Here is a 14,119-nt window from a genome sequence, read left to right as displayed (position 1 = left end):
CTAGTTAGCTCCTGTTGATCGATACACTTTAGATAACTGTATTATAATTACAGTCATAAAACTTCCATGTAGTTCGTGAAATCCATCAGTTGTATTTCGTGCAGGGTCTAAAATGATAAAATCATAGAGGAATGTTGGCAAATGGAAATTTTAAAAGAAGCAAAGAACAAAGAAAGGAATTACATAGCTTTGCTCGAAAGAAATACTTTTGGGCAATACGCAATTAATATCAAATTACTTTTTATAAAAAAGCATTCCAATGTAATCCAGGAAAAGAACTACAAGCGCAACTCTGGTGGCATCTATCGTCAATTATTATTAAATACTGGGCGACCTTCTGGACATTTGGATTGTAATTGGGTAAAACTTACTTCGGGTCAGAAGTCAAGGTAATGAAATACTCCTCCCAAAACTCGCGGCATTTTTTCTCCCCCTCTTCTTATCCTGCCAGCTGTGATGTCAAGAAACAGCGATTAGCACTACAGTTTGCCAGTAAGGGATGTGAAGTACATGGCTAGAAAGCCCGAAACTGGATGAAAGATTGTTGCTGTACATAAGAAACCACGCCCTCGTACATAAAGGCACGTGATCCTTTAAAGAAGCCTACGTAACTGTTTCACGAGATATAGATCCGGCTGATCTTGAAACTTCAGGGCATTAATTATTTTCTTCTTTGTCATCTTTTTTTCTCATTTTTTCCTGATGGAAAATTCAGGAAGGAAGATTTCTATTATATATGGGCTTGTGATGACTAAAGGAAATTTTTCCCAGTAAGAAGGAAAATGAGTAAAATATAAGAACATATAGATTTTTCATATTTAAGTTTTCTCCTTACTTTAAAATATATGTACACGCGGAGAAAATTGGGAGCTTGAAGACCTTCGTCTCCAGCAAATCAGAAATGATTAAATAATATTTAATTCACTTGATCTTACTTTAGAATGTTTCATGAGCCTGTATGCTCCTTCCCTTTTGAACAATTCTGTGTCCGTTCACCCTGTATGTATATGTACATTGAGATTTTTTAAAATAACATTTTATAGATATATTTTATACATGAAACTTTTTTAATACATGAAACCTATTACGAAAGATGAAGCACGTTGATTCTGAATTTCTTAACTGTCCTAGGGACCAGTTAGTAGTTTATTAGTTTTATAGTAAATGAAAGAAAATGACTATTAACAGTTAAACAGTAGTAAAGATAACGTACTCATGGCTTTCAGAACTATTTATTACAGCTTCACCGACTAAAGCAAAGATCACATACTCGATATATGAATACTATCTTTCATATCTATTTATTAGATATATGAGTACTATCTTTCATACCTACAATAATTATTAGGTATATGAATACTATCTGTCAGACCTATTTATTAGGTATGAATAATATCTTTCATACCTACTTGTTAGATATTTGAATACTAACTTTCATACATATTTATTAGAATACAATATTTATTAGATACTATCTTTCATACCTTTTATTAGATATATTAACACTATCTTTCATACTTATTTATTAGATACTTGAATACTGTCTTTCATAGTTATTCATTAGATAAATTAATACTATCTTTCATATCTATTTATTAGTTATATGAATACTATCTTTCATATCTGTTTATTAGATATATGAATACTATCATTCATATCTATTTATTAGATACTTGAATACTATCTTTCATACTTATTTATTACATTATGAATACTACCTTTCAGACCATTTATTAGATATATGAATACTATTTTCAGAACTATTTATTAGATATATGAATACTATCTTTCATATCTATTTATTAGATATGAATAAAATCTTTCATACTTACTTGTTAGATATTTGAATACTAACTTTTATACATATTTATTAGATATATGATTACTATCTTTCATGCCTATTAATTAGATACTTGAATACTAACTTTCAGATCTATTTATTAGATATATGAATACCATTTTTCAGACCTATTTATTAGGTGTGTGAATAATATCTTTCGGAACTTTTCATCAGATATATTAATATTATCTTTCAAATCTAATTATTAGATATATGAATACTATCTTTCATACCTACAATATTTATTAGATATAAGAATACTATCTTTCATACCTTTTTATTAGATATATGAATACCATCTTCATACTTATTTATTAGATACTTACTTGAATACTGTCTTTCATAGTTACTGATTAGATATATTAATACTTTTCTTTCATATCTATTTATTAGATATATGAATACTATCATTCAGCTGTATTTATTAGATACTTGAATACTATCTTTCATACTTATTTATTACATATATGAATACTATCTTTCAGACCATTTATTAGATGTATGAATACTATTTTTCAGAACTATTTATTAGATATATGAATACTATCTTTCAGACCTATTTATTGCAGCTTCAGCTATTTAAAGAGCAGGAGAGGCAGCTCATTAGGTTAATATATTTAACTATTTATCAGAGGGTAGCAACTAAAATAGTTTGGTAAGTTGGATTGAATTTTAATGTCCCTTTCAGCACCAGAGTTATATGAGACATTATTTTCATTTTAAGGTGGAATCTAAACCACCATAACGAGTTCAAAATTTCTTTTAAAAAACTCCCACCAAAAATCGAACCCAAAACCCCGTACTTAGCCCCTAAAACAACAGAAAAAGTATTACATTTGATATATAGATATCTTTCGTAACTAATTATCTGTGTTTTAGTGACTAAAATGAAACAAAAGATGACTATTTGATAAGTGGCTAATAATTATCTTTCAAAAGTATATATTAGAGATTTAGTGACTATAAGAGCATGGAAAGTAACATACTTGGTACGAATGTATGGTACACATCTTCCATAACAATTTATCAGACCTTCGGGAACTAAAAAGCAGAGAAGATAGCGTACTCTATATGTGAATAATATTATTCAAACTATTTATTGAAGCTTTAGCAACTAAAAGAGCAGAAAAGATAACATATTGGTAGGAGAACATCACCATCATCTTCCAGAGCAATTTATCAGATCTTTGACAACTAAGAAGCTGGAAAGATAACGTACTTGATATATATTTGAGTAATGTTTTCGAACTATTTATTGGAACTTTGGCGACGAAAAGAGTAGGAAAGACAATATGCTTGTTATATCAGTGGTGCCCACCCCCCCTCATGTACATGACGCACCCCCCTCAATTGTCTATCCATAGGTGTTCTTCCATGAAAAAAAATCTTATCGATTAATTTTTACACCCCCTCAAACATATTTACATAGATTTTTACCCCCCCTAAATATTTCAATGACGCAGTTTGCGTCATATCCCCCCTTTATGGGCACCCCTGGTTATATGAATAGTATGGTCCAGAACTATTTATCTGTGGTTTAAAGACTAAAAGAGCACAGAAGATAATGTATTTGATATTTGGCTAATATCCTTAACAATTTTTCAGATTTTTAGAAAATAAAAAAGCAAAAAAATGGTCAATATACTTAATAGGCCTATATGAATATCTTTTAGAATTATTTGCATTTTTACTACTAAAAGAGCACAAAAGATAAATATTTAATATATGACTAGTATCTTTCACAGCTATTTATCAAAGCTTTAGCAACTACAGTAAAGGAGCAAAAAAAAAGTGATGAACAGTATTTGATATATGACTGATAATTTTCAGGGTTATTTATTAAATACGTAGTTGTTTTAAATGTGACTGAATATTATGTAAAAACACTAGACTGGAAAGGTTCTAGAAATTTGTGCTTTTTTTAAAAAAATAAAAGATATAATTCCTTATTAATATAGTACATATAGATAAAAAGTGGACCTAATAACTGTATATTTAGTATTAACTTTCAGAGAGTCATATAATTAGTTGTATAAACTGGAATCATTAAAAAATATTAATTTGGGCTAGAAAACACATATTAGGGAGACAAGATAAATAAAAATTATTTTAGAAAACAAACATTCATTAAAAATAGATTTTAATGGGTATCTACAAGAGTTTCTAATGGAAATTCAAGAAAACTATTCAAACAAAGAACGTATAGATACGGATATTACCACCCGATGGGAACATATTAAAGCTTGCATAAGTTAAGCTGTAAAATAAATGTCAGGAAACGGTAAATAAAGAACGACTAACGAGCCATGGTTGATTCATTGAATGTAGGAAATGACGGAAATTTGGACGTGGATACAGAATAATACAGAGGAAGGGAAAAGGATACATAGGACATTAAACAAGCTACGAAGGAAAACTTACGAGACAAGGGAAGAATTTTACAAACGACAAAATGAAGATATAGAAGCATTGGAAGTAATTGAGAAATACAGTATAAGGAAATTAACAAGGAAGCAAAATCGATGGAAATTCGGAGGAAATAATGGGATATTACGATAATATCCTCCTGAGGCCCTGTATATTACATGCAATACAATTTTTAAATGCCTTTTTTTTATTAAGAAAATTGTTGGAAAGTTTAGATTCTGTGGTATTGTGTTCAGTACAGTAACCCTGCTGAACAGAATACCATGGAGTCTGCCTTTCCAACAATTTTCTTAATAAAGTAAGGCATTTAAAAATTGTATTGCACGCAATATGCAGGGCCTCAGGAGGGTATAGAACAAAATAATGAAATGTGATCAGCGAGTGAAACGAAATCTCAAAAAGAAAAAAAAAGAAAAAAAAAAAAAGAAAAAGAAAAGAATGAAAAAAGAGGGAAAAAAGAAAAAGAAAAATGAAATGCATGTGTTGAGGACATGTATGAAAATAAAGACTAATGACGTAGCCTAGATATTAGAGAAGAAAAACAATAAACAAGGATGATAAAGGATTTATTTTGGGACGAATGTGAAAAGAACAAACACAAAAGTACTGCATCCAAAATGAGGAATGGAAAGACAATCGGAATAATGATATGTCATCCACTATATTAAAAATACAGGAGAATAACAACAGAATATTACTCAGATTCTGAAATGAAATATATGAAATGGGAGAATGACCGAAAGATTCCTTGAACACTGTTATTATACCGTTGGCTAAAAAACCTAATTCAAAGAGTTGTAAGGACTATATTACTATTTGTCTAATATCGTAAGCAGAAAAATTTATGCTTTTAATAGTGAGCAGAAATCTGTATATCCTGTACAATGAGAAATGTGGAAGTTAAGGAGAAACATTTTTAATTTATAAAACAAGAGATGCTATTGGCTTATTGATAGTAGTCGGTAAAAGATATGAAGAAAATGGAAGAATATTCTAGAAAAAATCTCTTGACCTAATGAATTGGAAATTTGTTGATTTTACTGAAGTAGAGGTCTGCACAGGTCGGAATTTTTAGCCTGGACCCGGCCCGGCCCAGCCCTGCATTTACAATGTGAGGCCCGGCCCGAGTCCGAAATATGTTTTAGCATTTAGGCCCGAGCTCGTGTGATAATCAAATAAGCCCGAAATAAGCCCGAATTACGGAAACCTAATAATAAACGCAAAATTGTAGTTTCTTTTACAGCAATTAGAGATTTAATTTTGCAGTTGTGTTTTTAAAGTTCTCCAGAAAGACGTGCAATATGTATCGTTGTACAGTATATTTACAAAGTTAGGCCCGAAAAGGTTCGAGAAATATGCCCAAAGTTATATATGTTTTGTAGGTACGAGCCCGTGCAGACCTCTAAACTGAAGTCACCTGAAGCAACAGACTAAGTATTACTAATATTGCTGACTTTGTAGATTAGATTCATGAACTGTTTCACCAGTCGCTTGTTTCTGAAGTGCAACAAAGTTATCCTTTTGGAAAACAGGGAAATATGTTTATGGTACCCAAGGCTGTTTCTGAGTGAATACTTTCTTCAAAATAATGTTAAAAACTATGGAAAGATTTTCGAGACATTCGAGTCGAGTCGAGATTTTTATGAGCAGTCTCGACTCGACTCGAATCTCGACTCGAATTCAAGTCGAGTCAAGTCGAGATTCGAGACATGTCTCGACTCGTGCGCATCCCTAGATACTCTACTTTAGAACACGTATAAGTGCAGAAATTAAGAGAAATAAGTACCAAGTGAAATTTCGCATGATTTCTATTTGTCTAAAACGCCTGCTCAGCAAACAGTCTGCCTGATTTAAGTACCTCCTTTACACTGTTATTTAACTTTATCACTAACATCAGCAACTAACTGCAAGGAGGCCTTTTTGAGAGCTGAAATTAATTAAAACCTTTATAAGGAATACCATGACTCAGTGTAGGTTAAGTACATTCGCATTGCCGTTTTGAAAATGAAGCGTGTTGCAAACTGGACCTAGACGGTGTGGTGAAGAGATTTTTAATTGTGAAACGGCAATGCCTAAGAGAGGGGCCTTTGACCCGGGTCAACCTCCCTTCTACGCCACTGAAACTGCGTTTAAAAAGCGGAAGAATTCCTCTAACTTTTTTCTATTCATATAAAAATAAAAAAAAATGTTATTTTTTTCTTGCTATTTTTTCTTTAAGAAAAATTTTGGAGGTGCCGGGGATCGAACCCGGGGCCTTTCACATGCAAAGCGAACGCTCTACCACTGAGCTACACCCCCTACGTTAGGGTTACTTCAATATGTCAGTTCCACTCCACGTCTTCGTAACCATTCCCAATAGTTCCTTTCCTGAGAAGGGAAAAGGATAATGCTAACATGAGCCTCAAGTTATAATCGAGATTAACGTAGGTATATTTCATTTAAAATAAATTAACTAAAAAAATTATGTATGCACAGTAAATTTGTCCTATGTCAGGAAATTTAACGTAAATATCATACAAACTTGACGAACAGGACTTACTCAAACGTTGAGCGCGATAACTTGCATTCTAATCTGAATTTACGCGTAAGTCACGTTTGCAAAATTAGAATTTAAGTGTGCTCTTTATTTATTTATTTATTTATTTATTTATTTATTTATTTATTTATTTATTCAAACAAGTTTGGTAGGATTAAGGCTATTTAAAGATAATATCATGGTTATTGCGGAAGCTAAAAAGAAAATTAATATGATGATGGAAGACATGTTGAGAAGATGCGAATAATATGGGATGAAAACAAACGTTATAATGATAAAAGTTATGGTGATAGAATCATTTAATTAAAACTTGTGGTCACAAAGGAAATGTTCATTGTATGATAAAGTGCTATATTTTTGCTTTTAGCTGTTTATAAGATGTTAATACAGTATAATTTAAAACAACAGAACCCTATATTTCAGAGTCTAATCGAACAGAAATAGAAATTGCTTTAAAGAAATTAAAGAAACACAAATCTTTGGATGGATACGAAATTTCGGCTGAGTTAATTTTAGCTGGAGACGAAAAATTGTGGAGCAAGATATACGGACTCATTTCCCTTATCTGGAACAAGGAAGAATTGGCACAAGACTGGAAAGAATCAATGATTGTTCCAATTCACAAGAAAGGCGACAAAACTGATTGCAATAATTATCGACCATCTCCCTTCTCTCAATATTCTATAAAATCCTCTCAAACATTCTGTTAAGCAAGATTGAAGCCATATAGAGGCGAAATATTATTGTAGAGAATAAGTGTGGTTTAGGCGAAATCGAACTATCGATCAGATATTTCCCATTCGACAAATACTCAAAAAAAAAAAAATGCTCCACAACAACAATTGTTCATTCATTTTGGAAAATCCTAAGATTCGGTTAGGAGGGAAACATTGTACAACATTCTTATAGAATTTGGAATACCAAAAATCTAGGTAGACTAATTAAGATATAGTTAAATGATATAGTTAAATGAATCCCAAAGTAAAGTCCGAGTAGGGAAATTATTGTCCACGAGATTTCCCGCCAAAAATGGTCTGAAAGAAAGAGATGCTTTGGCGCTGTTGGAGCCATTATTATTCAACCTTGTTCTGGAATACGCTATATGAAAAATCAAAGATAGCAACTAGGGCCTAGAGCTGAATGGTGTTGAACATGTTATGGTGTATGCTGATCATGTAAATCTGATAGGAGAACTTTAGAAAGAAATGCAGAAGTAGGGATGCTCACGCTGTCAGGATTTGAGGCTGTCTCGTCTCGAAAATGTTCTGTAAAAATGATGTCGCGACTCGAAAAATGTATATTTCTCTGTTGGAAGAGCTGTGTCTTAACTCGAATTTAATCAGGAAAATTCTGTCTCGTCTAGTCTCATCTCGTGCGTATCCCTATCCAAAAGTTTAATTAAATAGTTGCATGGACATGGGTTTAGAAGTAAACGTAGAGAAAACTAAATACATGAAAGTTCGCCGAGATCGTAATGTAAATTATGATGTAAATTATGGATACGTCAAAGTATCAAATAATACTTTCAATAAAGTTGATACTTTCAAATAGGCCTATCTAGGATTAGTATTAATAGACCAAATCCATATCCAGGAACAAATAAATGTCGACTGAAAAGAGGAAATTCGTGTTATTATTCAGTTCAAAATCTTTTGTCTTCGCGATATGGGAGTGGTCTACAAAAAGTTTTTTTTTTTTTTAAATCACCTAAATCCTTTCAAATCGAAGGAAAAACAATACAAAAAATGTATCACTGAACATGTAGAATTGTAAGAAGTTTCCTGTAAATCCGAGAATGAACTGGGAATCATAGAGAAATAGTAATATACCTAGGTACTTGCATGGTCTTATGCTACTATATCGCCTGCTCACGTGAGAAGTGGAAACAAATACATAATAATAACAGCAATAATAATTCTTATTTTAATGCCACGAAGAATTTGATTTTCAAGAATAAAGCACATTCTGTGGTATCAAAATATTACATTGCTATCCATATTATTATTATTATTATTATTATTATTATTATTATTATTATTATTATTATTATTATTAATAATAATAATAATAATAATAATAATAATAAACAAGAAAAGGGTAAAAGGAAACTAATATAAAGCAATGTAGGTAAAAGCCGATTGAGCAGACAATTCCTTGTCATGTTAAAATTCTCAAGTTTTCAATTCAAGTAAAATAAATAAAATAATAAGAATAAGTTTGTAATATGCTTATTGGTAACACAGAATTACAACCACATGTGCCCGAATAAAAGAAAAAACGTATTTATACCTGTAAGATGCATGCAAGTAGGACAGAAATATCCTACTAAAGTATAAAAGATACCTTGTCATACATAATATTAATAATACAGATTACAAAACATTAAAAAATAATTATAAAAGACAAACATTCAGTATCTATTAAAACTAAAAAAAGTAAAACATGTAAGTACAAAAAACACATCATCATTCACAATATTATTGAAAAAGTTTACACAAGTATTAAAGAAAAAATTCATTTTTCTACAAAATAGAATATATAGTTTCTTTTACAAAATGAAATAATTATTTCTAACAAACACATTGAGAAGAAATTAACTCATCCACAAGATGCAAGTTAAATAACAAGAAATATTTCATTTAAAACCAATTAAACCACAAAATACAAAAACTTCAGTCCTAAGTCTAAAGTGAAAAGAGAAGATAAAAGAAGATGATCCTACATATTAAATAAATGGCACTAACTTGAGAGAATATTGAGAATACCTAGAAGAATTACTGAGAGGGGAAGTGGAAAGCATTGTAGATTATTCAAAGATTTTTTTAAGTAGCAAACAAATTTTATCAGAGTTCTCTTCAAACCAACCTACTACAGAATAAAACTTATTAGTTCTCACAATACTTTTATAAATGAAAGATTTTGTCAACGAGAATTTTAGGAATGATCCAATCCAAAAATTGGATCAAAACATTGCGATCTTGGGCAATAATTAGTTTTTGGATCAGGGTTTACAAAAGTTTTGAATGACCCCTAAATCGAGTTTTCGTACTTTCTACGGAGTAAGCACATCATACTGAGTTAGGTGATAGTTTGGGTTTGGCTACACTATTTGTAGTTCTCCAGCCATGAGGCGTACAAGCAAATTTTGTTGATTGAAATATAGTGGACCTTGGATCAGGGGCCACAAAATTTTTGAACGGCCCATATATCGAGGGTTCGTATTTTATACGGAATAAGCACATCATACTGAGTTAAGTGATAGTTTGGATGTAGCTACACTGAATGTAGTTCTCCAGATATAAGGTGTACAAGAAATTTTTTGATTTAAATATGTTGGATCTTTTTATCCAACAAAGTATTGGTAACAAATGGAACTTTTTTTTTTTACAATGAACTCTTATTAAAAGAAAATTTTGTAAAACAAAATTTGAAGTCAAGGAGATAACACTTGTCAGATAGAAGTATCCCTTAATTCTTTAAATTTCTATCTTACCCAAGTTCAGAAAACACTCTGAACTGATTCCATAAAATTACTAACATATAATATAATAATAATAACTCTGTAGACTAATAAGGAAATTACTATTATTATTATTATTATTATTATTATTATTATTATTATTATTATTATTATTATTATTATTATTATTATTATTATTATTATTATTATTATTATTATTATTAGCGACTTGTATAAAACAGTCACATATAAGGGTGGATTTTGTATTAACTCTTAGTATACTGTTCTAATTTTATTAGACTCTAATTTCCGCTTTAAAAAGGTCATACAACTTCGTTTCCTAAGTAAATACCAATGATTTTTTAGGAGGGGAAGATGGGAGGGGTTTCATCATCATTTACCAGGAGCCGATAACCTTGCTTCTTACCGTACGTACTTTAATGTTAATTGTACACAACTCCAAGGCCAAAATAAAGGAAGAGCGCTTTTAAATAAATATTTAGATATATATATTTAAAAAAGAAAAAATAGTGCGTAGTAGTTGTTGATGTCAGCATCTTGGAAATGAATGGAAAATGCAAATTAACCAATTGCTGGCCAGACCAAACAAATAAATGTTCCCAAGATGGAAAGAAGCTCTGTTTTCACACACGTCATTTGGTTTTCTATTGGCTAATTAAATACTAAAACGCAAATCAAGACTCTTGTAGATTTCTTTTCTTTTCTTTTTAATTTCTTTTTTTTTAATGAAGTTGTTCCACCAAACGACCATTTTGAGTTCTTCCGCATGGCTAACATTTCACGCCTTTGAAGATTGCAGATCAAAGTCAAAGAGTGACCTTGTTACACAGAAACGGGTCGTATATTACCCAGCGGGTTCCCTCCACAAAAGATTATCTTCAACAGCATATCAAATATTATATTCTTATTGGTTATGTGGTAGCTAGATATAACGCAAACACGGCTTCCTGATTGGTTTTGCTAAAAGCAACCTTGATGGTTTGCTCTGTCTGTAGCTAGGAATAGGAGGGACAGAATTGCGAAAAGATAAAGCATTGGCATTTGATCAGGGTCAGATAAACAATTGAAGATCGCTATTTACACTGTACTAATAATAATCTAATGAATGTTGTATCATGATTGTTAATAGCACTTTTATTATCTTCAAGAAAGTTAAAAACAAAGAAAAAAAACATTCTTAATATCGTGATTTAAAAATATATTTACAAATATTGCAACTAAAAATTAGCCTTCTAATTGATCTACATTTTAGTTGAAAATTTTAACAAAGTAATCATGATTTTTGGGCTAATTAAAAAATAAATCCTCTTAAAATTAAAAAAAATAGTTATTTGCTAATACAAACACAAGAAATGTTAAATTACTAACAACTGGGGTACTTTACGATTAATTATGATTTCGAAGCTAACATCCATTCTAGAAAACAAGGTAAAAATTCAGGATGGCAAATTTAAATAAATTGACTATCATAAACAAGATGAATAGAAATTTAGAATATTAACAATGTTAACAATATTTTTTTCTATAATATTAACAAATATGAATTCGTGTTTACCAATTCGGGGAGAATTTCAAAAGTTCTGATGGGGAAACACCTTACCTCAACTTCGTGCCCAATTTAAGGACAGCTTTGATAATAACTATTACGAATGTCTTCACTAACCATTTCGTTTTAATATATTGAAAACAGTAAAGTCATTAAATAAGAAAAATTAAAATAATGAAATAATTAGTAAAATTATTTCTTCATAGTTGTTTTTCATAACTCGTAATTACTTAATATAACAATCTGGTATCATCTCGAAATGCTATAGATGGAAGTCAATGTGTTCTGGTATCGTCTAGAAATAATGTAGATGAAGGTCAATGTTTTCTGGTATCGTCTAGAAATAATATAGATGGAATTCAATGTTCTCTGATATCATCTCGAAATAATAGAGATGAAAGTCAATGTTTTCTGGTATCATCTAGAAATAATATAGATGAAAGTCAATGTTTTCTGGTATCGTCTAGAAATAATGTAGATGGAATTCAATGTTCTCTGATATCATCTCGAAACAATAGAGATGAAAGTCAATGTTTTCTGGTATCATCTAAAAATAATGTAGAAGAAAGTCAATGTTTTCTGGTATCGTCTAGAAATAATATAGATGGAATTCAATGTTCTCTGATATCATCTCGAAATAATAGAGATGAAAGTCAATGTTTTCTGGTATCGTCTAGAAATAACATAGATGAAATTCAATGTTTTCTGGTATCATCTAGAAATAATATAGATGAAAGTCAATGTTTTCTGGTATCGTCTAGAAATAATATAGATGGAATTCAATGTTCTCTGATATCATCTCGAAATAATAGAGATGAAAGTCAATGTTTTCTGGTATCGTCTAGAAATAACATAGATGAAATTCAATGTTTTCTGGTATCATCTAGAAATAATATAGATGAAAGTCAATGTTTTCTGGTATCGTCTAGAAATAATGTAGATGGAATTCAATGTTCTCTGATATCATCTCGAAACAATAGAGATGAAAGTCAATGTTTTCTGGTATCATCTAAAAATAATGTAGAAGAAAGTCAATGTTTTCTGGTATCGTCTAGAAATAATATAGATGGAATTCAATGTTCTCTGATATCATCTCGAAATAATAGAGATGAAAGTCAATGTTTTCTGGTATCATCTAAAAATAATGTAGAAGAAAGTCAATGTTTTCTGCTATCGTCTCGAAATTTTGTTTTCTAGTTTTGAAAATTTATGTACAAAATGTACACCTTATTTAAAACAAATCCATCTAGAAGTAGTCACAATCGTTCCGTACCGCGTAAACTTCAAGAAGGGTGTGCTACAATAACTGTTAAACCAGATATATATCAAGTATATATCAAGTATACTGTGTAATGACTAATGTATGTTTCAACCGTCATAAATACGCTTCATCGTGTTCGTAAAAACATTTTATTAATTTATAGTTTTTATACAATGAATCATGTAATACTACAATAGTATTTGAGATCTAGAACTTTGATGAACTAGTGTTGCCCATAGACTCGTAAAATTTCTCGCCTCGTCTTGTCTTGATTCTTGCCTAGAAAACGAGACGAGAATTGTCATGTTTCTCGTCTCGTCTCGAATTAAAAATGTCTTCTTCATTTCGAGTTCCGTCTCGTTTTGGTAGGAGACGAGACATTTCTCATCTCGTGGGCAATACTACTCTATTTATATTTGTAGCTTGTGATTTAGTATTATTTAAAATATTAATAATATGAGGTGTAATCAAAAAGTATCCAGATTAGTTCTGTAACATGCCAACAGATGGCAGCGCAAGACTACATGCATAGACACAGGGAGCACCGACCTTATATGTCAGAGACATCGAGAGCTGTGCAGCTGGTGCTTTCCTGAGCTCGTGCATTATCACTTCCATGATTTCATCAAAAATAGCAGATAGAACAATGAGCAAACGTGAAATTCTGTGTGAAACTGGGCAAATGTGCCACAGAGACGGTTGACGTGATTCAAAAAGACATTCCTGCATTGGCAGAAGTGCTATATTGCTGCGCAAGGTGACTATTTTGTACAAGAAAGTGGGTAAACGTAGATAAGGAAGGTATTTTCTTATAAACAGAACTAGACTTGAAACTTTTTGATGCCAGCTTGTAACTTGTTTTATTTAGAAGTCAATATAGCGTATTTTTGTGTTTTCTAAAATACTCTGTTTAATTTTCACAAATCAAAGGATAGAGTCGAGACAGTACTACTCGAGAACAATAATCCAGAGTATACATCGTGACTTTGTCTTTCGATAACTGGACATATATTGCTTTGCTGATCAAA

General features: G+C 30.9%; 1 long non-coding RNA gene and 1 other non-coding gene across 2 annotated transcripts in view; both read right to left on the bottom strand.

The window, feature by feature from the left end:
• Positions 1-14,119, bottom strand: part of LOC145663104 (uncharacterized) — a 645,511-nt gene that overhangs the window by 249,683 nt on the left and 381,709 nt on the right. The window lies entirely within an intron of this gene.
• TRNAA-UGC (transfer RNA alanine (anticodon UGC)) lies at positions 6,494-6,565 on the bottom strand. The gene has a single exon. It is a non-coding gene; the product is annotated as a tRNA-Ala (tRNA).

Source organism: Thermobia domestica, chromosome 10, assembly GCF_964235325.1.
Source record: "Thermobia domestica chromosome 10, izTheDome1.hap1.1, whole genome shotgun sequence".
In the NCBI taxonomy this organism is placed as follows: domain Eukaryota; kingdom Metazoa; phylum Arthropoda; class Insecta; order Zygentoma; family Lepismatidae; genus Thermobia; species Thermobia domestica.
The sequence above is the reverse complement of the archived record's forward strand: the minus strand, read 5'-3'. Positions and strand labels throughout refer to the sequence as shown.